The sequence below is a fragment of the Terrapene carolina genome, unplaced genomic scaffold (assembly GCF_002925995.2).
Source record: "Terrapene carolina triunguis isolate 2854851 unplaced genomic scaffold, T_m_triunguis-2.0 Scaffold58, whole genome shotgun sequence".
Classification (NCBI taxonomy): Eukaryota; Metazoa; Chordata; order Testudines; family Emydidae; genus Terrapene; species Terrapene triunguis.
Genome location: NW_020664409.1, coordinates 28,969,326 through 28,983,291, shown reverse-complemented (window position 1 = coordinate 28,983,291; position 13,966 = coordinate 28,969,326). Strand labels below are relative to the sequence as shown.

Sequence of the window (13,966 nt, the reverse complement as noted above, 5' to 3'; positions counted from 1 at the left end):
CAATACTTTGAAAAGAAAATAGGATTTCTGAAAGTCAGATGGCTTTTTAGACTGTCCTTTAAATGTTTGCTTGTTAAAATCTGACCATTCCTTTTGTTAATGTACAAAAAGATTGTCAACTGTTAACTTTATTCATAGACATGACTTGCCCATTTTGACACAGTTCTTATTTCACTTTTGGCCAAGATCAAACCTGGAAAGTTAAATGAGAAAGTTAAGTCTGCAATGGTTGATTAATTGTCATGGTTTGACAGTTTCTGCTGCCATGCTCAGGAAAGAGCATTGGATAGAATACATATGAAAACTTAATTACCCTTCCACAGCTGAAAGGAATGTCTCTCCATCTTAAATCTTCTACAGCAGAGGTTCTCAACCTTTTTCTTTCTGAGCCCCCACTCCCCAACATGCTATAAAAACTCCACGGCTCACCTGTGCCACAACAACTCTTTTTCTGCATATCCAGTAGATTAAAAGCTAGGGCTGGCATTAGGGCGTAGCAAGCAGGGCAATTGCCTGGGGCCCCTGCCACGGGAGGCCCCGCAAAGCTAAGTTGCTTGGGCTTCGGTTTCAGTCCAGGACGATGGGGCTCGGGCTTTGGCTTCAGCCTCGAGCCCCAGTGAGTCTAACGCTGGCCCTGCTCTCTAGCTTATTTTGGCGGACCCCCTGAAACCTGCTCCCAGTCTTTATTCAGGCCTAATCCTGGGTCATTACAAAACCTAAACTTAATTTCCCCAATACTAATTTCTCCCTACTGTTACTCACACCTTCTTGTCAACTGTCTGTAATGGACCACTCTCTTACCACTTCAAAAGTTATTTTTCCTCCCTTGGTATCCTGCAGTTAATTGATTTATCTCATTAGACTGACCTCACACTTGGTAAAGCAACCCCCATCCTTTCATGTATTTATACCTGCTCCTGTATTTTTCACTCCATGCATCTGATGAAGTGGGTTCTAGCCCACAAAAGCTTATGCCCAAATAAATTTGTTAGTCTCTAAGGTGCCACAAGGACTCCTCATTGTTTATGCTCTTTTCAGAGCACCACCTAGGACAAAAAGGTTTCATTTCGCATGTATTGGATTTAGAAAGAAATGTGTACCTTTTTAATGACATACTGTTGAGACAGATGAAGATCATAGCCAGCCACCTCAAATAAGAGCACTTCCTTTGACTGCTACTGCCACTTGAGCAGCCCAATCTCTGCGGCCTCCAGCCCCTCGCCCTTGCTCTTACCAAAGGGAGGCTATTTCAACTCTTCCCCACCATCTCCCCACCCCCAAACCCGGTATCGCTAGTTCCAAATGTTCTGCTCCTTCACTGCAGCCTCCAGGGTGTGAAATCATTGGGACAGGGTACATCAACTTGACTCCACCCAGAACAGTATGATTGCCACAGGCCTTAGCATCTTAGGCAGTGTCTCTCAAACTGGGGCCGCCGCTTGTGTAGGGAAAGCCCCTGGTGGGCCGGGCCGGTTTGTTTACCTGCCTCGTCCACAGGTCCAGCTGATCGCGGCTCCCACTGGCCGCGGTTCGCTGCTCCAGGCCAATGGGAGCTGCTGGAAGCGGCGACCAGCACCGCACTGCTTCCAGCAGCTCCCATTGGCCTGGAGCAGCAAACCGCGGCCAGCGGGAGCTGCGATCGGCCGGACCTGCGGACGGGGCAGGTAAACAAACCGGGGCTTTCCCTACACAAGCGGCGGCCCCAGTTTGAGAGACACTGATCTTAGGGAACCAGGGGAAGTCATTTAAACTTGCCAGTGCAGCCACCCAACCACAGTGACCCATAGCCCCTAACCTCCCTACTGGTGGACCGGGGAAGGGAAACAAGAATATTTTCTGTTGTTGGTTGCTATGGCTAGTTTTTTATACCGCTCTGCAGGAGAGTATAATTGTTCTGTTTGTCCTTTAATTTATGCTACTGTTAGTTATTGTCTCCTAAAAATGAAAACAGTAGCAACTATGGTTGGCATTTTATGTGCAGTCCAGAGTATAGTTGCTTTCGGCAAGGGAGCAACTGGAGGGCCTTCCTGGGACTTCATTACAAACCATTCTGATACTGAGTCATTCTCTGAAGCAATTTTAAATGCTGTTTTACCAGTCATTGCAGTTCTTGAATAACAGATACTAAACTTGAGACCTTTACTCAATGGGCTTTCAAAGCAGAGAATCAGACACAAGAATGTGGGGGGGAAAACTATACAATTTATTAAAGAAAATTGTGGTAACTTGAATATGGACTAGCTATAAGTGCTCTTCCACCCCCAAATCCCACCCAATATAGTGGTAAAGAGAAATAGTTAGAGAGTGAGGAGAAAGAACAAAGACAGCGAAAACAAGTCTTTCAAAATTTAAAGAAGAAATTACTATTTAGGTTGCAATCTCTTTGGGGCAGGGACTGTCTTTTTGCTTTTTGTGAATGTGCAATGCCTAGCACACTGGGGTCCTGGTCTGTGATTGGGGCTCGTAGGCGCTGCTGCAATACAAATAAATAAAATTAATGTAAAAAAAATCTTACCAAGGGAAAAAAGAGAATAGAGACCAACCTGATACAAGTTCAAATTGGTTTTGCATTTGGATCTGATTGGGGTTTTTTTTTATGGACGAGAGCCTCTAAAATCTGTTTCTCGCATGAATTTGGACCAGTTCTCCAGCATCCTAACTTCAAGCCAAAACCTCAAATCCCTAGTGTGATATTTTCTCCTCTTAAAATAATTCAACGGAAGGTGTGGTCTTGATTTTTAACAGTGTTGGCAAACATGCTGAAACCCAGCTTTTACACTGGATTAATTATAATCCTTAAAAGAAATCATATATAGGGGAAAAGGCATTTGCTCCATACGTTAAATTTTCTGTTTCTCTTTGTCATTTTCAGTTGTAAACCTGTCACTGAGCATAGCTTTCAGACATAGCCAGAGGTGTTTATATGCTGGTCTTGGAACGGTTTTTCTTATAGAAAAGTACAAACACGTGGATGTGATAAAACATTTTGAACTGCATGTTTAGTTCTGCGAAGATACTTTACAGCAATCTTAGGAAGCCAACCTCCCTCTACACTACATTATCTTTTACAGGAAGATATCATTAAAAAAAGTCAGTTCCATGTCTCTATGGAGTTAGTATGATTGATACTTAATTGTCCTAGTATTTTTCTTCAGCTGCATTAAACATACCAAGTGTTAATGAGCAAATATAATTGTATGGAGCTAAAAAGTGGAAAATTTAATCAGTTCATAATAGGCTACCAATCTGGTTTTAACAGAGCTTGGAGTTCCATAATCACCTGTTTATTAGAGTGTTACCATCTTCCATGAGACAATGTGGGTGAGGATCTTTTATTGGGCCAACTTCTGTTGGTGAGAGGGACAAGCTTTCGAGCTACACAGAGCTGCTCTTCAGGTATGGGAAAGGTACTTAGTGTCACAGCTAAATACAAGGTTGAACAGATAGTTTAGCATAAGTAGTTAGCACATATTCCAAGGGACCATTCAGGGTGAAGTGGCCTGTTAACACCCCTGTAGACCAGGGGTCCGCAACCTTTCAGAAGTGGTGTGCCGAGTCTTCATTTATTCACTCTAATTTAAGGTTTCGCGTGCCAGTAATACATTTTAACGTTTTTAGAAGGTCTCTTTCTATAAGTCTATAATATATAACTAAACTATTGTTGTATGTAAAGTAAATAAGGTTTTAAAAATGTTTAAGAAGCTTCATTTAAAATTTAAATTAAAAAGCAGAGTCCCCCGGACCGGTGGCCAGGACCCGGGCAGTGTGAGTGCCACTGAAAATCAGCTCACGTGCCGCCTTCAGCAGGCGTGCCATAGGTTGCCTACCCCTGCTGTAGACCATCTTCCATGTTAACCAGAGTTTGGTTTATATACCCTTATCTTCCATCCTGGAAATGCATACACCAATGCTGCTATTCAGTTGATTAGGAGGCAGATGCATTTTTATAAGAGCTAGCAAATGAAGTGTGTTTTCGTTAATATCCAATCAAGGGAACTTCTTACTGCACTTCAAGTGTAATAAATTCAAAACCTGCAATTTGGATTAGAAAATCAGCATCTCTCTCTCTCTCTCTCTTTTTTTTTTTTTTCTCTTAATGCCATAACCATAACGGGACTGATGGGCTGAACTTGCCATTAATGAAGACATTTTGTGGTCTGCGTAGTTGGTACCAACAGATAAATAATGCACGTGGGTCACCTTGATAATAAAGAATCCTTTGTCACAACTCAACACAGTGGGTCATGTAGGGCTAACAAGCAGGTGCAACTTAAAAATCACTGCTTGCTTTTTTCCTCCCTTTTTTTAATATGGATTTAATTCTGTAAAGTTCATTCACAGCAGGATGTTTGAACTGTACAATTTACTAGAATCTAGCTCTGTTTCCAGGAGATAGATAGATATTCAATGAATTTTCACTAAATTCTTTTAATATGAGCATAAGGCATAAATTTTTATACAGTATTTGGTCACTCCCATACTACTCAGTTTTCATATTGCCAATGGACCATATCTGACCCTGATATGCAGGGGGAAAATTACTATTGATTCCTTCTATTTTGTATTTAATTATTTTCTGTCCTGTGAAGTTCATATAATAAACTTAGTATTAACACAGCTGTTTCTAACAAGTCTCTAGCAAAGGTTTTATAATGTTTCTTCAGCTAAAGCACTAGTATTACATTCTGAATGCCAAATTCATGTTAGTATAGTTCTTCTTCGAGTGCTTATTCATGTCAATTCCAATCAGGTGCATGCGTGCCTCATGCACGACAGCCGGAAGATTTTCCCCCTAGCAGAATCTGTAGGGTCGGCCTCGGCGCCTCCTGGAGTCGCGCCTTCATGAAGCCCAGTATAGGGCCCAGCCGACCCAACCCCCGCCCCAGTTCCTTCTTACCGCTGGTGATGGCCAGCTGGAACTTCTCTCGCTCTTGCTTCTGCAAGCGCCTTTAGCAGTGTCCCACTGTGATTTGTATATAGTTAGTTTTCTTTGTTTCTTAGTTAGTAGTAGTAGTACTGTTAGAAGTCATTTCTCTAAGTTTCCATTATGGGGGTGCCCCCCACATTTCGTTCCCCAACACCGGGGCATGCCTCAGTCGCCGGAGTTCAACGCTTGTGAAGTCTGCGGTAAATTGATGCCAAAAAGTGACCCACACGCTTCTTGTTTAAAGTGCCTTGGCAAGAGTCACCAAAAGGACAAGTGCCGCATTTGTAAGGGGTTTTGTCCGAGGACTCTTAAGGATCGCGAGCAGAGGCTCAGAATTATCCTCATGGAGGCAGCCTTCCGCCTGCAGTCCGACCCTCTGATCACTGCGCACTCCACCACTGTATAGCTCTTCCGGGGGGGGGAGTGGGGCAATTTGCCCCAGGCCCTGGGCCCTGCAGGGGCCCCCACGAGAATATAGTATTCTGTAGTATTGCAACTTTTTTTTATGGAAGGGGTCCCCGAAATTGCCTTGCCCCAGAATCCTCTGGGCAGCCCTGATCTCTTCCTCTTAGGTGTTGTGGCTTTGAGCCTCCCAGCACTGGTGGCGGGTGGCTTTTCCTCCTCAGCATTCGGGTCTGTTGCTCTCTACTGTTGCCAGTACAGTATACTAGTTCTTGACCTCTATAAACTAGGTCCTGGATGTGGGGTGGAACACTGTCTACTGCTGAGGTGGACTTTTTAGTTTGTGAGTTATGATGGGAGCTTTATATCACTGAAAAGGGGAAATTCCTACTGTGTATTGTAAACAGTGGCAGCCATTAACAAGTCAGCATTTATCAACAGTTACCACACAGTGGTATCTGAGAGTAGCAGAGTTTTTCCCATTCTATACTTTAAAATCAGAGATAACAGTAATAACTGTGTGAGAGCTGTTGGTATTTTAATGGTTTCCTGATTAGTCTAGTCCTTGTGCTAATAATCTAGTGTGGTGGCTTTGTACACATGCTAGAGGATCAAATGTTTCCCCCCTTCTCCCTCTTAGTTGCAGAAAGCCCTAAATCTTAAACCTCTGACAAACCATGAGGAGACTGTGACAGGGTGATCTGCCCCTTTAAGAGTCAGGGAGCAGCCAGCCCTGTTCTGGAGAGAAGACCAGCAGGCAGGTTCTGTGAACCAGCTGACCCTGCTGAACAGCATAGTGATTGATTGAGTCTGATGATTCCCAGCTGAGAGATATAAATGAGGACCCCAGCCCCACAAGGGAGCCTCGTAGGAGAGTACGGGAAGGGCACCTTCCTGTGGCTGCAACAGAAGGCTATAAGAGGAAAGCCAGGCCCTGTGGACCCTCCTTGGCTGGGAATAGGGTTGCCAACCCTCCAGGATTGGCCTAGAGTCTCCCGGAATTGGCATTGATCTCCCGGTGGTCATTGAAAGCAATCCAGGAAATTTTAATAGGTTATTTTAAGAAAATGACATTACGTCGTGTTGGGGAGAAAATCCCAGAATAGCTTCAGTCAGAGTTGGCAACCCTAGCTGGGTCCAAGGTCATTCAGCTACTGGACGCCAAAGGGCCCCTCAAACTCAGTTGAGAACAGGACTGTTGCTTTTTATTATTGTTCTACATTTCTTTTTGTTTATGTGTTGAAAAATAAACAGAGCCCTGAGATAAAGGCTACAAACAGAACTGGGCATGGTCGATTGTTTGCGCCAGGCTGACGGTTAGACCTACCAGCATATAGAAACCAGCAGTGCCTTTCTTCAGCTCAGTATGTGTGGTCAGGATGGATTATTAGCATGGGAGGAAAGTAGCCAAGGAATCCATCCCTAGGTAGATGCACAAACTTCAGCACCCCCAAGCATATGGGCCCAAAAGGCTTCAAGAACCCATGTAAAATATGGATAATAATACTTCTATGATCACCTTTTAGAGATATTGTGAAAACTTAAAAAGCTTTTTAAAGATGTGAACAGGCTACAAAAGTGCTAAATATCAATAATTAATTATATATTTGTGAGGAATGAGTTTCCTGGTCTCAGACATGCTGTTTCTTTTATTTGATTGCTGGTGTTTGGCTCATGTGATATTGATGCAGTACAGTTAGTGAAAACAAAAGCAGACCCTCCTGTGAAGAACAATCAGAAATTGGAGGAGTGCATATATCCTGGCAATATTTATAGATCCCTGATTCAACATCATGTTGGCTTTATTTCTCTGTTGTGAAGGCAACCTAGAATATTGAAGAAAGATTCTTACATATGAACTTACTCCATGCCAGAATTGTGTAGAGAAATATACAAGATCTAACTCTGTTGACTTGGAGGAAGCAGCTTTTCAGCTGAAAGCAATGAGACTGTTTTGTCATATCATTTACACAAAGGGAGATGATTCAAGGCTCTGGAAAAAAATTCACTCTTACAGAAACTAGAAAAATATTTTTGTGAGAAGTAAAATATTTTAAAATGAGACTATAAGCCAGTTTTTGCAGGCAGATAATTTACTTTTATGACTTTCTGAAAATCTAGATAGTGAGCATGTTGGTCTTATGAGCCAAGGCCCAAATAAACTTTAAAAAACAAAATCCTTGGCAGACTGTGCTTCTTGGTTCAGAAGCCTCTCAAATCCCTAGTGGACTAACGCATGTCCTGAAGTATCTCTTTTTGGCTGAAAGTTTTGTCCAGGAAAGAACTGTACAGTGTGGATTTTAGGAATTTGTATTACTCTAGATGTGTCCATCTGAGTGTGTTTCTTGAAAAACAATTGTCTGATTATTTGGTTCCCCTCCTGGCTGAAGAATGCTGCCCTATTTTGGGATTGATGAAGGAAGGGACGGAAAACTCTTGGTGCAGTACTACTAATGTGCCTGTCAGTCATTATGTGTTAGGGCATAGAAAGGAGTAGAGAAAGACAGCTTGTGCAGAAATCATAAACTCAAAACTTCTGCTTCCCCACTGTGTTCTCTAGGACCTCTCTGAATCCTAGTTTCCAGCCAGGCTTCAGCAGTCTAGAGGAAGCCTGGCACTTGATGTGAGGAGGCCTTTGGTCACCTCATTTCCTGAAAAACAACAGTTCATTGAGTTCAGAAACAAAATGTATTTCCTTTTCCAACAACAAATACAACAATTTTTCTAAACCTGCATCCAAGCCTTTGAAACCTGTCATCTTTTTTTTTTTTTAATTCTGCAACTTTCCATGGCAATTACATTCTTCCCAAGTTGTGATAACCACCGGCAGATATAGTACTTTGGGTGACATCAAAACGCTGCTTTTGTATAGGCTGATTGGATTAACGTTGTATTTCTTGATGCATCTGCATTATGTCTTCTGTGCAGTTGCATGTTGAGATGAAGGCTTTGTAGAGCTTCCCTCTGCAGCTACTAAGTCTCATTCCTGGGCAGGTATGCTCATTTAGTATTTTCTGTATAAGATAATACTATCCAGGCTACATAATTAGAATGGTTCCCCTTATTTAAACTCCCAGCACAAGTTTAAGAAACATGCCACCTGAACACATAACACACAGATTTTGACTACATTCATTCACAGTGTGTTCTTTTGGAAAAAATATAAGAAACAAATAGCCAGAATGAAATCATATTGTGAGTTAAAGAAAAGTAATTATATAATTATCCCCTAATGCTTATGCTTGATTCGACCAGCTGAATAAGTTAAAACAAAAAAGAACAAAAGAAAAGAAAACTCTTAGAATAAGTTGTATTGTCCATTCCCCAACGAACCCCTCACTGTTGGGGGGACAAAATGACCTTAAAGCTAACATCCATTGTTAATATCGATGAGTCTCCATTACATGATGGTACTAATTCCCCAATCCAACAAATCATTTACTTCATACTCTCAAGCTAGATACTTGTTCTGTGCAACATCTTCTTTACAAAATAAATTCCTTGTCTTTCAGAATCTTCTAGTTGAGACTTGACCATTTGGAATATGTGGATGATCAGTAATTAGGCAGAAGACAATACTTTTTCTTCTGTGAATTATTATAATTGAGACAAATAGATTAGTAAGAGTCCAAAAAGGACTGAACATTTATTATATGAATCAGTAAAGATTCTGCAGTTATACTAGCCAGGATAAATTTGCAAAGGCTTAAATCAATCGCCAGCTAAGGTCAGAAGCCGGAAACTTCCTTTCGTGGTCTAATTCAGCACAACTGGCCAGGTGTATTATGTACAAAGATTTTATGCCTTCACCTGCATGCAGCATTGCCCACTGTCAGAAACAGCATCTCTGGATTAGCTAGACCACTGATATTGTTGGCTTTCGCTATGTTCCCACAGTATAATGTTTCTGAGTAGTCAAAAGATATTACAGAGAACAGCAGTTTGTTATTTGGAAAATCATATGACATTTCCATTTTATTTTGTTGATACAGAACAAATAGAGCTGGTATTGTCTTAAATAGCACCTGCCAAAAGTGCACAAGCAAAGGCTGGCCTTGGATTTAATAATATATCTAAGTGCAGCTATGTCTTTTGTGTGAACTGGATGGAAATATTAATGTGGGCCAGGGATAGCTGATATTGCCATAAATGGCTAGGGAGTTGGCATGTTGTGACTGCTACACATTATACCAAACCTAGTTTGTTCACTCCAACCCTGTCCTCCATTCTGTTGCCTCTTATCATGTGCTTAGATTGTAAACTCTGGGGGACAGGAACACTCTTTTTATTTTAATGTGTATACAGTTTCTAGCACAACAGAGTCCCAGTCTCTTAACTGGAGCTTCTAGACACTACTGCAATACAAACACACACAAATAATTAGTGAAGAGAAATTTGTGATATTCCTGCATCCGTTTGTAAACTAGAGGTAGGCAAAATATAGGGAAAAATTAATCTATGCTTTATTAATATATATATACACCCAGTTTTGTGAATTGGGTAAATATTTTTGTTTAAGGATTGTGAAATTTGTTGTATAAATTTTTCAGGAGATGTTATTCAGTCACTTCTAGTCTAAACTGCCAGGGAATTCAGAGTAGCTATTTAGTTCTGCTAAAGACCCATTCCAGGGTGAAGTGAAGACAGATGCACACATTCCATGAACCACTGGTGCCACAGCTCATAGCTTCAGTACATTGTAGAAGGCACATTATGGGCTAAGTCCTTCCAAGTACCCATGGAGTTGGAGGAGAGGCAGAGGATTTAGATTCTGCGTAAGCTCTAGTACAGAATCCCTGTATAGACACAGAAGGAGCTAGTGCACTGGCCCGGGCCATGCCCCTTATCCAAATGAATTGCAGTTGGGGAGCCTTAGTCTCATTGAAAGTCAATGGGCCTTAGGCTCCTAAATTACTTAGGCACTCTTGGAAATTTAACCCTGTGTCTAGTTACCAAAGTCAATTAGACAACAAAGGGTTCTGGCTAGCTGGGTAGTAGTATGTAGGGCTTGGCTCCTGCTTGATAATCAGCAAAGTACTCTCCACAGTGCTTGGCTGGTGTGTAATCTTGGGCTGGTCAGAAGCAGGGGCGGCTCCAGGCACCAGCGCAGCAAGCGCATGCCTGGGGCGGCAAGCCACGGGGGGCGGCCTGCCGGTCGCTGTGAGGGCGGCAGTCAGGCAGCCTTCGGCGGCATGCCTGCGGGAGCTCCGCCAGTCCCGTGGCTTCGGCAGCAATTCGGCGGCGGGTACGCCGAAGCCGTGGGACTGGCAGATCACCCGCAGAAATGCCGCCGTATCCGCGTCACCGCGAACCGCCCGCAGGCATGCCACCGAAGGCTGCCTGACTGCCGTGCTTGGGGCGGCAAAAAACGTAAGAGCCGCCCCTGGTCAGAAGGAGTTGTTTTCGAAGAGGGTACACCAGACAATGTCTTGCTGCACAGTTCAGGGCATTTATGTTAGATATTAAAATTGCGTTCAGAGTTTTCTTGAAACGCCATGTTAAGAAGATTTAGTAAAATCTGTTTCTTATTAACAGTCTATATAGGGTGTGCAAATCATGAAAAATTCAGCTTAAAATTAGTAGTTAAAGTATAAATCCTAGTTAACTCATCTGAATCAGATCAACTGCTGTGGAATTATGATATTACTTTTTTTTAACATTATAAAATAGGAGCAGCAAATCATTTTTAAATGTCAAAACAGAAACTGGGGACTAAATAAAGTTAAAGTTATGAGAGAGTTTGATCTGTGATAGAACATATTTTAATACCTAGTGTGACAGACCCAGACCAGTGGGATACAGGAGTCTGGTAGAGGGCAAATATACTGGTCACTGGATGAGTAGTTTTCTGTTCCCCGAGTGACCAGAGCAGGGGCTGCACTAGACTAATCAGGAACCTGCTAGAACCAGTTAAGGCAGGCAGGCTAATTAGAACACCTGGAGCCAATTAAGAAGAAGCTGCTAGAATCAATTAAGGCAGGCTAATCAGGGCACCTGGGTTTTAAAAGGAGCTCACTTCAGTTTGTGGTGCGAGTGTGAGGAGCTGGGAGCAAGAGGCGCAAGGAGCTGAGAGGGTGTGCTGCTGGAGGACTGAGGAGCACAAGCATTATCAGACACCAGGAGGAAGGTCCTGTGGTGAGAATAAGGAAGGTGTTTGGAGGAGGCCATGGGGAAGTAGCCCAGGGAGTTGTAGCTGTCATGCAGCTGTTACAGGAGGCACTATAGACAGCTGCAGTCCACAGGGCCCTGGGCTGGAACCTGGAGTAGAGGGCAGGCCCGGGTTCCCCCCAAACCTCCCAATTGACCTGGACTGTGGGTTCTTCCAGAGGGGAAGGTCTCTGGGCTGTTCCCCAACCCACATGGTGAATCTCTGAGGCAAAAAAAATCCGCCAATAAGCGCAGGACCCACCAAGATAGAGGAGGAACTTTGTCACACTAGTTTCAAACTAGAAGTAAATGAATCTGGAGAAAATCTGTTTGATTATGGTTTGTCATGCTGTTCTGGTCAAATCCTAACTCACAAAGCACAAACTAGTACCTATTAGAAAAGAAATAGAATCCATGAAGAAGGGAGTATGTTTTCTAAGCACTTATTTTTGCAGGGGAAGGGAGGTCTGAAGAGATATTTCTCTAGTGTAAAGCTCTCTGAGGCAGAGACTGTGTCTTTTTTCCTGTTTATTCAGCACAGCCACACTGTGGATGGTATTGGAAACAAAAAATAATTAATAGCCAAGTGTGCCTTCCACAAATTCAGCAATTAATAGGTAGCACTTTAGCTCTTAGTCATTACTTAAGGCCAAATTCTGCCACATCCTGTGTAAGTACAGTTGGACAAGACCATATGAATTACTATACCAGATGGCGTCAGCCCTATTTGAGGACTTATGTGGGACTTAAGAGGTGCAGAGGCCTTGTGCTGGGCCTCAGCACAGAGGGGAATTTCACCCTTGGGGACTTCTAAGTTTCCTTAGTAAACTCTTGTGAGCTCTTTGAAAGTCCTAGCCCAACTCCAGTGGTGCCACCCTCACACAGGTGATGCTAACAACCTCACCACTTGAGTGAGAACAGCTCCTGGAGGAGAATCAAGAGATGGACCTGTTCCAACAAGGGCCTCACCACAACAACCTAGCCCTGACAGGACTTCCATGGCTTCATGGAGACCCTCCCATACCCAGGACCCATATTCTTCACTGAGGGAGCACTGTTACCCATCATATGGTCCACCTACCTATGCTTGCAACCCTGCATGATCACACTGGGGCACATTGGACACTTACCATTGGGTCTCAGATTCTGACCTCAATCTCCAATGTATGGAAGCTCCTGGTTACAGACATCTGGGGTCCCTAAAGAGATACCAGCAACAGTGCAAAGCCTTCCTTCGAAGGGAATACCCTCTTCAGTGAGAAGACGGATGAGGCACTCTACTCACTGAAAGATTCTTGCACCAGCCTCTGCTCATTGGGTGTGTATATATACCCCATCTTTATGGAGAGAACTCTCGAGACTACAATAACAGAGATACTAACTACCACCACAGCCATTGTTCCACTAATGATCCTACGAGCCACCAAGAAAGCACCGAAGACTGCAACAAGGCAAGCTCTCTGCTCCATCACCATCTTCCCTTCAGACTCATCAGCCCTTTAGAAAGGCATTTTGTCAGATGGCCCATGAGCTTTCAACCAGTTCTTTTGGTAGCAACTTTCCCATCATTCAGCCATCACATAACCCATTTCCTTTCATGACAGATCTTAACTTCAGACAAATGGGTTTAAACGTTATTTCCACTGGCTATGCCATCGAGTTTCAGTCTATCCCACCTCCCAGACCCCTCTTTCCCTCTTCTGGGACTCCTCTTATTATTTTAAATCACAGCTTTTGACATATTTTCTGAAAAGGTGTTTTACTATGATCCCAGTTGCTATATAAAATTGCACCATGGTTCAGAGAAAATGTAGAAAGTACTTATGGGATAATTATCCAATCAGATCATGGATTGGCAGAACATTAGTAATTCTGTAGTTTTGCATACAAATGGAGCCTCATGCTGTGGAACTATCCTTACATTATTCTATTAGCAGTTGGAATGTTCCATTTTAAGATTGCATCAGGGAAAGACACTTTCCTGAATTTTTAATTATACAACTTTGAATCTGGTATTTTGTTGCTCCACTAATTATTTTTGTTGGTTTCATACTAAATTGTCAAGACACCTTGGACTGTACTTTTTCTATTTCTGATAGGCACTGTTTCCTTGTCAGTGCATTTGCAAAAGGAACTATTCATTTTTGCTATGGAGTCTTGAAATCAGAACTGTTCATTTGCAACACTATAGAGTACATTGAATTTACCAGCGGGGATCATATACCTTTAAAGAAAGAGGGCCAAAGTGTGAGTCCCCGAATGCATATGTGCTAGACACTAGTAATAGTGCAAGGGACTGTTACTCTCTAGTGCAGTGGTTCTCAAAGCCAGTCCGCTGCTTGTTCAGGGAAAGTCCCTGGCGGGCCGGGCCGGTTTGTTTACCTGCCGTGTCTGCAAGTTCGGCCAATCGCGGCTCCCACTGGCCGCGGTTCGCCGCTCCAGGCCAATGGGGGCTGCAGGAAGCAGCGCAGGCCGAGGGATGTGCTGGCC

The 13,966-nt window shown here is 43.1% G+C and overlaps 1 protein-coding gene across 8 annotated transcripts in view; it reads left to right on the top strand.

The window, feature by feature from the left end:
* PTPRM (protein tyrosine phosphatase receptor type M) overlaps window positions 1-13,966 on the top strand; it is a 698,330-nt gene that overhangs the window by 629,262 nt on the left and 55,102 nt on the right. The window lies entirely within an intron of this gene.